The sequence below is a fragment of the Chiloscyllium plagiosum genome, unplaced genomic scaffold, assembly GCF_037043375.1.
Source record: "Chiloscyllium plagiosum isolate Xiang-an unplaced genomic scaffold, Cpla_swu_hap1 HiC_scaffold_31, whole genome shotgun sequence".
NCBI classification, from domain to species: domain Eukaryota; kingdom Metazoa; phylum Chordata; class Chondrichthyes; order Orectolobiformes; family Hemiscylliidae; genus Chiloscyllium; species Chiloscyllium plagiosum.
The window spans coordinates 85633382-85647405 of NW_028270169.1; the positions used below are offsets into that span (position 1 = coordinate 85633382).

The following is a 14024-nucleotide window of genomic DNA, read 5'->3' on the forward strand; positions in this document are numbered from 1 at the left end:
TTCTACCTCAGTGTTTATATGACGTTTTTTATTGTATAAAAGACTGGGGCAGGGACAAAACGAGGTCTTTTCTTTTTGAACTGGCATACTTTTCTAGTTTGTCAGGGACAAAGGGGTTTAGACCCAGAGCTCTGAATGATTTGTTCACTTACTGTGTAAAATAAATTAAGAGTGTGAGACCGAATATCTTCTCCTATTGCTTCATTTAAAAGAACACGCAGGACTTGGCTCACACATAGAAGAAAGTAAGTTTGTAGATTGAGCCAAAGTCCAACATGGGCTATAACCTGGTGTTGTGTGATTTTTAACTTTGTACAACCCAGTCCAACACCGGCATCTCCAAATCATGTCATATATCAAGGGAATACATGGGGCTGAGGGCAGGGGTAGGGGTTAATTGTTTTTAACGAAGTGTCCCATTTCATCAAGGTATGTAGGTAATCCCTACTGTGAGAGACGATTTCGGTACAAATAGTTAAGATGTGCATGACCTCAGAGTCTAAAGGGAAAAGAGCCGTGGGGGTAGGGTAAAACATGCTTCTCTATAATAAAGGACGAGACATCTGCTGCTACAGAGTAGAAAAACAAGTCCTTGATTGATAAGACCACTAACTCTGACAGAGAAGAATAAGTCCTTGACTGATAAGACTACAGGGTAGAAAAACAACTCGGGAAACTGTTGCAGACTTTGTGAGAATGTGAACCTCGTGACTCTTTAGAGCTATAGAGGGGAGGGACTTGTACTGTATTTAAACAGAAACATTGTTAGCCTGGCGCGCCTTTTTTTTCCAAGGGTGCCCAACTCTGCAGACTTGTTAATAAAACTTTGTTTTCCTGAATTTGTCTAGAGCGATTATTGAGAAGCGATTTTCGTTTCTAACACCTACCATCTTCATTGAGTGGTTACTATTGGCTGTGCACTGCCTGAGGGGCCATTGGAGCCAGATTCAATCATGGCTTTCAGGAGAGAGTTAAATGATTATCTGCAGAGAGATTTGCAGGGCCTGCATGGGGAAAAGCATGGCGAGTGGGACTAGGGAAGGAGCCCATACAGAGTGACAGCTGATGCAGACAATGAGGAGCTGCAGTACCTCCCTCTGTGCTGCACCATTCTCTGTGCACAGCTCTGTCCCAGTGGGTTGCTGCAATCTCATTGATACTCTGTCAGAGACACACGACCGGCTTGTTCGTGACCTACACTCAGCCCCAGCGCAGCTGATTGGTACATTACTGCTCATCTACATTCACTATCAAACAGGGTCATAGAAAAGATGAGATGAATTCACCTGGATAAATGGATCGTTTACTCGGGTTAGAAGATCTGGAAATAACTAGGCAGCAATGAAACTGTCAACCGTGAGCTATAGGTCTTTGGTCACAGTCAGGCTGGTAGAAATGTAGGAAGCGGCTGGGTCCGAAGGTATTCACGGATGCGACAAGTATCGCTTCTCGGCCTTTTGGCTAAGATCATGTGTAGTTCTGTTCTTGTCAGTTTTAATATCTGATATGTCCCTGACTGAGGGACTGAATATTAATCTGATTTTTGCAGGAAGGAGTTGTGTTAGGAGCTTGCTCCACTAACTCCACGCATCGTCCCAGTATTGCAGTGTTTCTGGGAATGGTGTGCCCCTCATTAAAGAATCTGAAAATCAGCTTTGTTTGTCCTCTTTTTGTGATGCTTTTGCTTTATTCCTTATGTTCCGAGTACGGACAGTTTTCGTTCGTCAAGTCAGACTTGCCTTCGTGCAAATCAACTTGTTCTACAATCCGATTTGTCTGTGTCTTTCTGATTTATTCCTGATGAAGGGCTTTTGCCCGAAACGTCGATTTTGCTGCTACTTGGATGCTGCCTGAACTGCTGTGCTCTTCCAGCACCACTAATCCAGAATCTGGTTTCCAGCATCTGCAGTCATTGTTTTTACCTTAAAAGTCAAACAAAGTTGCCCACCAGCTCTACCTAATGGCAAACGGCATTTCAGAAAACAAAATGGAGAACATGAAGCTATTGAAGTAATCAACAATTCGGATTTTGATGATGATGAGAATCACTTTGATGTATTAAATGAGAGATTTTGAGAACAATGTGAAGCAGACAAAGATCTGATGTATTTAAAGCACAGCATCAGAGAGATGTGCAGCACAGAAACAAATCCTTCAGTCCAACTTGTCTATGCTAACCAGATATCCTAATCTAGTCCCATTTGCCAGCATTGGCCCATATCCTTCTAAATTCTTCCTGTTCATATATCCATCCAGATGCCTTTTAAATGCTGTAATTTAGTTTAATTTAAATGCCTCCACCACTTCCTCTGGCATCTCATTCCATACACGCACCACTCTCTGCATGAAAAAGTTGCCCCTTGCATCCCGTTGAATTTTTTCCCCTTTAATGCTAAACCTATGGCCTCTAGTTCTGGACTCCCCCACTCCAGGGAAAAGAATTGCTGATCTCTACATTGTACAGAGTGACTTCTACTCTCTATATGATACACAGGGACAGCTATTGTCCATATTATACACAGGGACTGCTGTTCTCTACCTTATACACAGGGACTGCTGTTCTCTATCTTATACACAGGTGCTGCTGTTCTCTATATTATACACAGTGACTGCTGTTCTCTATATTATACACAGCGACTGCTACTCTCTATATGTGACACAGGGTCAGCTCTTGTCCATATTACACACAGGAACAGCTGTTCCCTGTATTATACACAGGTACTGCTGTTCTCCAGATAAGACACAGGAACTGCTGTTCTCTATGTCATACACATGTGCTGCTAATAGACAGAGGGATTGTTGTTCTCTATATTATAGACAGGGACTCATGTTCTCTGCATTGTACAACGTGTCTTCTGTTCTCTATATTTTCACAGGGACTGCTGTTCTCTATACTATATCCTGCTGTTTTCAGGAACTATAGACCGGTGAGCCTGATGTCAGTTGTGGACGAGTTATTGGGGGGAATCCTGAGGGATAGGATTTACACACATCTGGAAAAGCAAGGGCTGACTAGGGATAGTCAATGTGGCTTTGTGCATGGGAAATCATGTCTCACAAGCTGGATTGAGTCTTTTGAAGTATCAACAAAGAGGATTGATGAAGGCTTTGACAAGCTCCCTCATGGTGGCCTGGTGAGCAAAATTTGGTCAGAAGGAATACAGGGAAATCTAGCCATTTGGATACACAACTGGCTTGAAAGTAGAAGACAGATGGTGGTGGTGGTGGTGGTGGTGGAAGCTTGCTTTTCAGACTGAAGCCCTGTGACCAGTGGGGTGCCACAGGGATTGGTGCTGAGTTCACTGCTTTGTGTCATTTATATAAATTATATGGATGTGAGCAAAGGAGGTACAGTTAGTAAGTTTGCAGATGAAACCAAAGTTGGAGGTGGAGTGGACAGCGGTGACGGTTACGTCAGAGGATCTTGATCAGATGGGCCGATGGGCTGAGGAGTGGCAGAAGTTTAATTTAGGTAAATGAGAGGTACTGCACTTTAGAAAGGAAAATCAGGACTGGGTTTATACACTTCATGTTAAGGTCCTGGGGAGTGTCCAATGAGACCTTGGAACACGGTTCATAGTTCCTTGAATGTGGAGTTACAGATGGATAGGATAATGAAGAAGGTGTTTAGTATGTTTTCCTTAGTGGGACAGAGCACTGAATATAGTAGTTGGGAGGTCATATTGCAGTTGTGCAGGACATTGGTTGGACCACTTTTGGATGATTGTGTTGCAATTCAGGCTTTCTTCCTCTTGGAAACATGTTGTGAATCTAGAAAGGGTTAGAAAACACATGGGAACTAATGTTCTCTGCAATATGCACAGGATCTGCTCTTCTCTATAATATAGACAGGGACAGCTACTCTCTGTAATACACACAGGGACTTCTGTTTCATATACTCCGAAATTGCTGTTTAGCATAGCATACACAGGGACTGCTGTTCACTGCAATACAGAGAGTAAATGCTATTCTGTATAATCTAATATTGCAGGTCAGGCGATGACCCAGTGACCCAGTGATGGACTGCTAATCCAGAGACCCAGGTAATGTGCTGGGGACCCAGATTCAAATCCTGCCATGGCAGATGGTGGAATTTGAATTCTAGAAAAATCTGTAAGTATGAGAGGAATCATGGCCATGACTGCATTGCTGATTGTTGGAAACACTCAACTTGTTCTGGAATGGCTTTTAGGGAAGGAAATTGCCATTTTTACCTGGTCTGGTCTCCATGTTTTTCCAGACCCAAAGCAATGTGGTGGAATCTTAACTGCTCTTTGCACCATTCGGGATGGGCAATAAATACTGGCCGAGACAGCAACACCCTCATCCCACAAATGAATAAAAAAGATAACATTTAACAAACTAGAACAGAGACAATGTGCCAAAATCTGCACTGTAACATGACATTGATTACTACCTGAGGTCCTGTGGGGGGGAAATTGTGGAATTTATATGGAATAATTTTGTTCAAAAAGTGTGGAGCTAGAAAGACACAGCCAGTCAGGCAACATCCGAGGAGGAGGAGAGTCGATGTTTCCATCCTAAACTCTTCCTCAAGACCATCTGTCCTTTTCCAGCACCACACTTTTTGACACTGATCTCCAGCATCCGCAGTCCTCACTTTCTCCCAGCATAATTTTGTTAGTGTTTTTTTGCTGTGTCTCTGAAGTTAACAGTATTTCTGTAATTGTGGTGATTTCTTAAAAGGACAGGTGTCAAAGCTGGGCTATAGAGTGGATGGGTTTTGTGCACTAATGAATGTTGATTAAAGCTAAGCTGTTATGTCTCAAAGTCAAACAAATGTGAACTTTTCAAAAGAGATCCACTGAACTCACCAAATTTCTAGCCACTCTGTTTCAGCTGAATTTTAAAGGCAACAAAAGTGATTAACTTTACCCCAAACTGTAATCCCAGCATTTCAAGCAAACTATGTCAGTAATATTGCTCACATCCAGGTGGAAACCCGTTCTCTTGTTTTGAAAACAAAAGGAGTTGAAGCTTTTGATATGAAATGGGAAGGTGAAGCTGATTGGCTGGGCCATCATTACCATGGAGATGCAGCAAAAACAGTTCGCTGTCAATCTTAACTCTCAGACCAGATAGGTGGACTCTGATTGGTCAGGGTGTCACTATGGGGATAAAGCAGAGTTTGGTTGTCTCCATGATGCCTTTCTCATCAAAGAAGTACAATGTCTGTAAAAATTCCTTTTGCCGACATGACCCAGAGTCCTGTGGAATTATATTTGTTGCTTCTAACTCATGCACAGATGCATCCAGCTGTTGATCTTGAATTGGTTTCCAGTTTAACTCTTAGAATAATTCAGATTATTGAATCAATGATTTCCAAAGCAGAATCACTTCTAATGAGGCTTACAAGCCTGGGCTGGTTGAGTGCAGGCAGCTTGCTGCCAGCAGAGAATGATCAAATGGACATGTTTTTTGACATGGTCCACCAGTTGTCAGGATGTAGGGCCGACATATCCGGCATCCCACCAGCACCAAAACCCATGTAATGTTATTCATTTGTGACTCACCTGTTGGCCTTGTGTGTGAAGGTGGTAACCTGCTGAATGATGTCAACAATAGAATTTGTTCTCACGGTACACTGCACCCACCAAGTATGGGTTTCCCCTAGACACACAGAATTGATGTCCCTTTTCTGTGCTATCATATCTGTTACTGAGTCTGCACAGCCTGAATTGGCTGAATGCTTTTTGAAAATCATGTTTAAATGAGTTCTCCACATGTTCAGTGAAGGATTCCTTCACCATCACGGAGACCATATGAGAGCTACATTCTGAGAGTGATAGCATGCCCAAGTGCTCTTTCAACATTGCCAGCTTATTTATCAGTTTACAGCTCATACAAGCCATTGAAATTCAGACATACCACTTGTGTCTGATTCAGTGTTCAGCAAACATCATCTCTTTTTTCATTTCTGGTGGCATCGTGGCTTCATGGTTAACACAGCGCCAGGGTCCTGGGTTCAATTCCAGTCTTGTCTGTGTGAATATTCTCCCCGTGTCTCTTTGCATATTCTCCCCAGGTCTGCATGGGTTTCCTCCTACAATCCAAAGATGTGCAGGTTAAGTGAATTGGCTGTGCTCATAGTGTGCAGGTTAGGTGCATTAGTCTGGGATAAATGTAGAGTAATAGGAGAATAGGTCTGGGTGGCTTACTCTCTGGAGAATTGGTATGATCGTCTTGGGCTGAAGGATGTGTTTCCACATTGTAGGGAGTCTATGATACACATGAACTGAGCACCTTGTGTTGTTGACTTCAGTTCCAATAACAACTTGTCTGACCAAACAGATGGTGTTACAATGGGATATTCTCGAGAGAAAACTCTTCCTAACATCTTTATTGGTAACCACACAAAACACATCTTTGATGGCATGATACCTCGCCTCTATCTGCTTGCATATCTTCAACATGTAGATGACATGTTTGCGAAATTTGAATCTGCATTAAAGAGTTTCTTTATAAAGCTCAATGATTGCCACCTTATGCTAAAATTCACCACTGAAACGGAGTACCCTTTCCTTGATACATTCATTGAGAAATCAGCCAAATTGGTTTTAAACTCCGATTACTGAAAGCCGACATTCACTGGTCAGCATACATGTTAGGGTTCCTACAGTTCCCCAAGATCAACTTGTGGGGACCTTCCTGAATACGGTCCTCACCATCCTCTCACTGTGTGGCCTTGACATTGAGATAGAGCCTATCAAAACTAGTTCTTGTGCTAACAGATTCCCAGATGAAATCATCACTCATTGTACATCATAAAAGCCCATGAAAGGGCCTGTCTCCACCACTTTGACACTGTGCAGTGCCTTATCTCATTTATTATCTGGGAAGGGAAATGTCACAGAATTATAGAGTCATTGAGTCCAACAGCACAAAGACAGCACCTTTGGCCCATACTGGTCTAGGATGACAAGAAAATAAAACATGGTGCATTACAGCGCTGTACAGGCCCTTTATGCAACCTCTCGGCTAATAATGGACACTAGACTAAAACAACATAGAACATTACAGCGCACTACAGGCCCTATATGGAACTGCTCGGCTAATAAAGGCAGTTAGACTCATAAAACATAAAACATTACAGCGCAGTACAGGCCCTTTATGGAACCGCTCGGCACATACAGGAGGTTACACTCACAGAACATGGAGCATTACAGCGCTGTACAGGCCCTTTGTGGAACTGCTCGGCTAATAAAGGATGTTTGACAAATACAAAATAGAACATTACAGTGCAGTACAGGCTGTCTATGGAACCACTCGGCTAATAAAGGCAGTTATACTCATAGAACATAGAACATTACAGCACAGTACAGGCACTTTATGGAACCGGTCGCTTGACAATGGAAGTTAGACTAATACAACATAGAACATTATAGTGTAGTACAGGCCCTTTATGGAAGCGCTCGGCTAATAAACGCAGTTAGACTCATAGAACATGGAACATTACAGTGCAGGACAGGCGTTTTATGGTGGAACCGCTCGGCTAACTAAGCCTGTTAGACTCAGAAAATAGAACATTACAGTGCAGTACAGGACCTTTATGGAACCGCTCAGCTAATAAAGGCAGTTAGACTCATAGAACATAGAACATTACAGTGCAGTATAGGCCCTTTATGGAACCGCTTGCCTGATAAAGGAAGTCAGACAAATACAACGTAGAAAATGTCAGCTCTTACAGGCCCTTTATGCAACCTCTCGGCTGATAATGGACACAGGACTAAAACAACATAGAACATTACAGTGCAGTACAGGCCCTATATGGAACCGCTTGCTTGATAATGGAAGGCAATAGTGCGAACCAGTGAGCCACGGTGAGAATCCCACCATCTCCTCCCCATTGATGATCGTTTGAATTTTATTTCCAGGGAGAATCTAACTTGTCGAGCGTTTATTTCAGAAAGATTAGGGATGGGGCAATGCCTCCACAAGCTCAAGATGCTCCAACCCCTCTAAAAATATTTATATCAATTTCAAAAAGAGACTTTATTCATCAAAACATCTTTGTGTACAAACATAGCCATTCTGAAGAAGGCCTTATGCCCGAAACGTCGATTCTCCTGTTCCTTGGATGCTGCCTGACCTGCTGCGCTTTTCCAGCAACACATTTTCAGCGACAAACATAGTCACTAAATCTCAGTTCTGTACAGTCTTTGCAACAAGTCTTTGACTGTCATGACTAATATACTTACCTTGGCTGATGATTCAAGTGTTATGTCTGAGCTGTTCCTTCTGAATTAACAGCATAAAGTTAAATTGATGTGGATCTTTGTAAAGTGCCTGTATCACGCACTCCGCTCTCCGAATACAACACCTAACCAAGCCTGAAACCTGTTTGTCAACTTTCAACAAAAAACAGCCTCGGGGCATTGGACACGGGCTGAATTGCTCAGTGACACCTGAATGATTGAGTCAGTTCAAATTCTCGAGCAAACCCGAGCACAGATTGCTGGGCAAATTCAGGACATCTGGCAGCATCCCTGAAGAGAAATAGTTCACATTTTAAATGACGCTTCCTCAAAATGGTCAGCTCTGAAGGAACTTTCCCGCAGAAATCACTGGACTGAGACATTAACTCTGCCTCTGTCAGTCTTTCTGTTACCTCACAGATGCTGCAGGATATGCTGAGCTTCTTCAGCGATCTGTGTATTTATGTTTCAAGTCTCCAACACCGACAGGTTTATTTTAGTGTTGAATTCTCAGGCTCACTGTATTCATGTGATAGAATTCCGGCGCCCTAAAGGGGGTCAGTTACAATAACTAGCTGGGTTGTGTTGTTGGCTCAATTTCTATCATGTCTGAAGTTATTATGAAGATCCCAGCTTCTCAACCTCGCCCCTCACCAGAGGTGCGTGACCCACCAGTGGTTTCTCACTCTCTCTCTCACTGAGGAGACAGCAGCTCTGGTGTCCTCCTGGTCTAACAGCAATTTTCCATTTTAAAGGGACACCACAGTAAGACAGCTTTTTGCATGATTCAGGTCAAAATCCTGGAGCTCCCTCCCTAAGGTCAATGTGGGACACCCAAGCACTGCAGCAGGAGAATACAGCTCACCGCCACCTTCCAGTTAACGGTTGGAGAGTGTGGTCATCACATACAAACCAAATTTGAAAATACCTTTTCCTACAAGGTCACACTGGAACATCACAAAGACTGTTTCTTTCCCTCTGTTCAAATCAGCATAACGGAGTATTAAAGGATGGGTTGAAAATATCAGTGGCAGCATTTCGTAGGTTGGTGTTTATTTGAGATTGCGTTGACTCTCCGAATGTTTGAACACTTATTCAATGGTATGCAGGTCACTGCCAGAGGAAGTGCTGGAGGCTGGTACAATTGTTACATTTTACAGGCATCTGGATGGGTATATGAACAGGAAGGGTTTCGAGGGATATGGCCAAGTGCTCGCAAATGGAGCTAAATTAGGTTAGGATATCAGGTCGGTATGGAGGGGTTGGACTGAAGGGTCTGTTTCGATGCTGTGCATCTCTAAGATTCTATGATTCTAAACGGACCATTGCAGTGAGTTTCAGACAGGGCATGGTTTGTGTAACTCTCTCATGCTTCCTCAGAATAGACAAACGCCATGTCTCCAAATTTCCAAAAGACCATAAGGAATAGAAAAAAAGAGGGTCAGTTCCGATGGAGTGCTGCACTGTCAGAGGGTCAGTACTGAGGGAGTGCTGCACTGTCAGAGGGTCAGTACTGAGGGAGTGCTGCACTGTCAGAGGGTCAGTACTGAGGGAGTGCTACACTGTCAGAGAGCCAGTACTGAGGGTGTTCTGCACTGTCAGAGGGTCAGTACTGAGGGAGTGCCGCACTGTCAGAGGGTCAGTACTGAGGGAAAACTGCACTGTCAGAGGGCCAGTACTGAGGGAAAGCTGGACTATCAGAGGGTCAGGACTGAGGCAGTGCTGCACTGTCAGAGGGTCAGTACTGAGGGAGTGCTGCACTGTCAGAGGGTCAGTACTGAGGGAGTGCTGCACTGTCAGAGGGTCAGTACTGAGGGAAAGCTGCACTGTCAGAGGGTCAAGTTCCGATGGAGTGCTGCACAATCAGAGGGACAGTACTGAGGGAGTGCTGCACTGTCAGAGGGTCAGTACAGAGGGAGCGCCGCACTATCAGAGGGTCAGTACTGAGGAAGCGCCGCACTATCAGAGGGTCAGTTCTGAGGGAGTGCTGCACTGTCAGAGGGTCAGTACTGAGGGAGTGCTGCACTGTCAGAGGGTCAGTACTGAGGGAGTGCTGCACTGTCAGAGGGTCAGTACTGAGGGACCGCTGTACTGTCAGAGGGTCAGTACTGAGGGAGCGGTGCACTGTCAGAGGATCAGTACTGAGGGAGTGCTGCACTGTCAGAGGGCCAGTACTGAGGGAGTGCTGCACTGTCAGAGGGTCAGTACAGAGGGAATGCTGCACTGTCAGAGGGTCAGTACTGAGGAAGCGCTGTGCTGTCAGAGGGTCAGTACTGAGGGAAAGCTGCACTGTCAGAGGGTCTGTACTGAAGGAGTGCTCTACTGTCAGAGGGTCACTACTGAGGGAGTGCTGCACTGTCAGAGGGTCAGTACTGAGGGAGTGCTGCACTGTCAGAGGGTCAGTACTGAGGGAGTGCTACACTGTCATGAGAGCCAGTACTGAGGAAGTGCTGCACTGTCAGAGGGTCAGTACTGAGGGAGTGCCGCACTGTCAGAGGGTCAGTACTGAGGGAAAACTGCACTGTCAGAGGGTCAGTACTGAGGGAAAGCTGCACTATCAGAGGGTCAGTACTGAGGCAGTGCTGCACTGTCAGAGGGTCAGTACTGAGGGAGTGCTGCACTGTCAGAGGGTCAGTATTGAGGGAGTGCTGCATTGCCAGAAGGTCAGTACAGAGGGAGTGTTGCACTATCAGAGGTTCAGTACTGAGGGAGCATCGCACTATCAAATGGGCTGAATGGCCTAATTTCTGCCCCGACGTCTTGTGGTCTAAGACGATTATCTGGAATTGTTCAGTACATTTTTACCTCTGCTTCCTACAGACCATGCCCAGCAATGATTCCCATGTCCAGATTCCAGAGACTGTGTTCAAGTAGACCGTTTTCAGTTGTGTGTTGAACTGAAGAGATCCCACCCTCTTTTCCCAGGGTTTGCGTTTTCCTTTCCAGTGACTGTCCTGCCAGCTTCAAGGGATCTTTTCACGCTGCTGGACGAAGCTTTATTCCTCAGCTTCCCTGTGCTCATCCCAAATGGATCCCACTGCCCCGCACTCAGCACAGTCGTGAGATCATTATTTCTGAGCTTCCCGATGCTATTCCACATACAGACTGACATCCCACACTCCACCAAATCGCATCGCATGCTAATTGCCTGGGAGAGAGGAGTGCTACGAGGGGGAAAGAAAATCTGAAAGTACTTTACAGTGACATTAAGGGTGAATTGATAATGAAGGAAGAGTATGTTGTGGAGCTCAGTGGTAAATTGTGCATGGACCCAGAGGGTGTAGTGAATTGCTGCATTATGTTGGTGCTCATCATGACAGGGTTAATATGAAATCATGGAGATACAAATAAATGAATTAGCAGCGAGAGAGAGGGAGAGGAGGTTCTGAGTGATCGGGCCTTCTTAAAACTCGATAAATCTCCAAAGACAGTGAACTGTATCTCAGTTTACTGAGTGAGGCAATGGAGGAAGCAGCATGGACAGTTGCAAACATTTTCAAATCCTCTCTGGCGCCAGGAGAAGCCTCAGCGGACTGACCATATGGTACCGTTATTCAAGAAGGAGCATGGGATAAACCAGGCCATTACAGTCCAGTCAGGCTCATATCGCTGGTGGGGCATCTGTTGGAAGCAATTTTGGGAAGTAGAGTTAATCAGCATTTAAAGGGGCAGGAGTTAATGAAGAAAAGTCAGAATGGTTTTGTTAAGGGGAGGTCAGGTCTTCAAGCAGGTGACCAGGTGTGTAAATGAAGGCAATGCTTTCCTGTCGTCTGGTTTTGACCAGGCCCCACATGGGAAACTGATAGTGTCTGTAAAACCTCAAGATCCAAGGAATTTGGCGCAGAATGCTCAGTGGCAGAAGCAGACAGTGATGACCCAATTGGAAATTTCTGTCCGTTCATGTCTCACAGAAGTTACTGTTGGGAGTCTTGCTGATGTGGTTGATATAAAAGATTTAGATTTGAATGGTGGAGGGTTAATCAGTAAGTTCTTGAATGATGTGAAGATTGGTGGGATGATAAATACTGAGGAGGAGAGCCTGAGATGACAGAAGGATATAGATGTCCTTGTCAGATGGACCAATCATTGGCAACTGATGAGGTGCTTGAAGACTGGAGGTGACTAATGGTGCGCCAATATTGAAGTAAGGCTACAGGGAACAGCCATTGAACCATGGAGCTGTGAGCCTGAGGTCAGTGGTGGGTAAGCTGTTGGAGGGCATTCTGAGAGACAATTTACATGCATTTGGAAAAGCAAGAAATGATTAGGGCTCGTCAGCATGGCTTTGTTTGTGGAAATGGTATGTCCAACTTGATTGAGTTTTGTAGAGGTGACCAAGAAGATAGATGAGAAGGTTTCACATGGGAGACTGGTTAGTAAAAGGTTAGATGACATGGCATCCAGGGGGAGAGGACAGCACATGGTGCCTCAGGGATTAGCACTGCTGCCTCACAGCACCAAGGACCCGGCTTTGATTCTAGCTGCCAGCGACTGTCTATGTGGAGTTTACACATTCTCCCAGTGTCTGCCTGGGTTTCCTCTGGAAGCTCTGGTTTCAACCCACAATCCAAAGATGTGCAGGTTAGGTGGGTTGGCCATGGGAAATGCAGAATTACAGGGCATGAATATTGGTGGGATGCTCTTCAGACAGTCAGTGTGGACCCGATGGGCCGAATGGTTCATTTCTACACTGTAGGAATTCTACGATGAATCCAGGAACCCAAGTAATGTTCTGGGGTCCTGGGTTCCAATCTTGGACTGGGGTGGATGTGGATCCTTACAGTCTGAAGGGGTTTGAAGATGAAGACAGTCTGAGGGGGGAAGCTGGCTGCATTCTAAGGTAAAAACAATGACTGCAGATGCTGGAAACCAGATTCTGGATTAGTGGTGCTGGAAGAGCACAGCAGTTCAGGCAGCATCCAAGGAGCAGCGAAATCGATGTTTCGGGCAAAAGCCCTTATTCTAAGGTGTTGAGGGTGTGAATGTTTTGTCGAGGTACTGTCTGAGGGGCTTTTGGGGTAAACACAAATGGAGCGGTGCTTTCTGAGAGATTGAAGGGGCATTATCTGGTGGTACAGGGCGCAGAAGGCAGAAAGGTACAGATACACTTCCCTGATCATTTCCTTCGTGCCCCAAGGCACACTGGTGTCGTAATTTGAGATGGAGGTCATTCCCCATTTCTGAACATTCGGGTCTTTTTAAACAATTAGTGAAAAATAACATCAGCATGTGTCTTAAACATGAATTGGAGGAAAACTGTTATCAATCTATTGTCACTCCTTGCTTGGAGACACTTTAGTAAAGCAGACACCCAAACAACCCAATGCTGTCGATGCCAGAGGTGGTGTACAGGAAGATCCAACGAGTCATCTGCAGTTGTTGTCTGTCTCCCTGGAGCAGTCATCATCCAGCATGAGGGTTCAGTCCTGGAAGGAATCACCTCTCCATCGAACCTTCCTCTACGTTTGTACAGTAATTGTGAGAGTGTGTGTGTGTGTGTGAGGTGTGAGTGTGTGCGTGTGTGTGCGTGTGTGTGCGTGTGTGTGCGTGTGTGTGCGTGTGTGTGTCAGTGTGTGTGTGATATAGTCATTCCGTTCAGTCTAACTTGTCTATGCCGACCAGGTATCCCAAACCAATCTTGTCCCACCTGCCAGCACCCAGCCTATATCCCTCCAAACCCTTTCTATTCATACACCCATGCAGATATCTTTTAAATGTTGCAACTGTACCAGCCTCCACCATTTCCTCAGGCAGCTCATTCCATACATGTACCGCTCTCTGCATGAAAAAGTTGCCCCTTAGATCTCT

At 45.0% G+C, this 14024-nt stretch overlaps 1 non-coding gene across 1 annotated transcript; it reads left to right on the plus strand.

The window, feature by feature from the left end:
• Window positions 1–1441: 1441 nt before the first annotated feature.
• On the plus strand, window positions 1442–1632 carry LOC148142117 (U2 spliceosomal RNA). The gene has a single exon (XR_015752428.1). It is a non-coding gene; the product is annotated as a U2 spliceosomal RNA (small nuclear RNA).
• Window positions 1633–14024: the final 12392 nt, after the last annotated feature.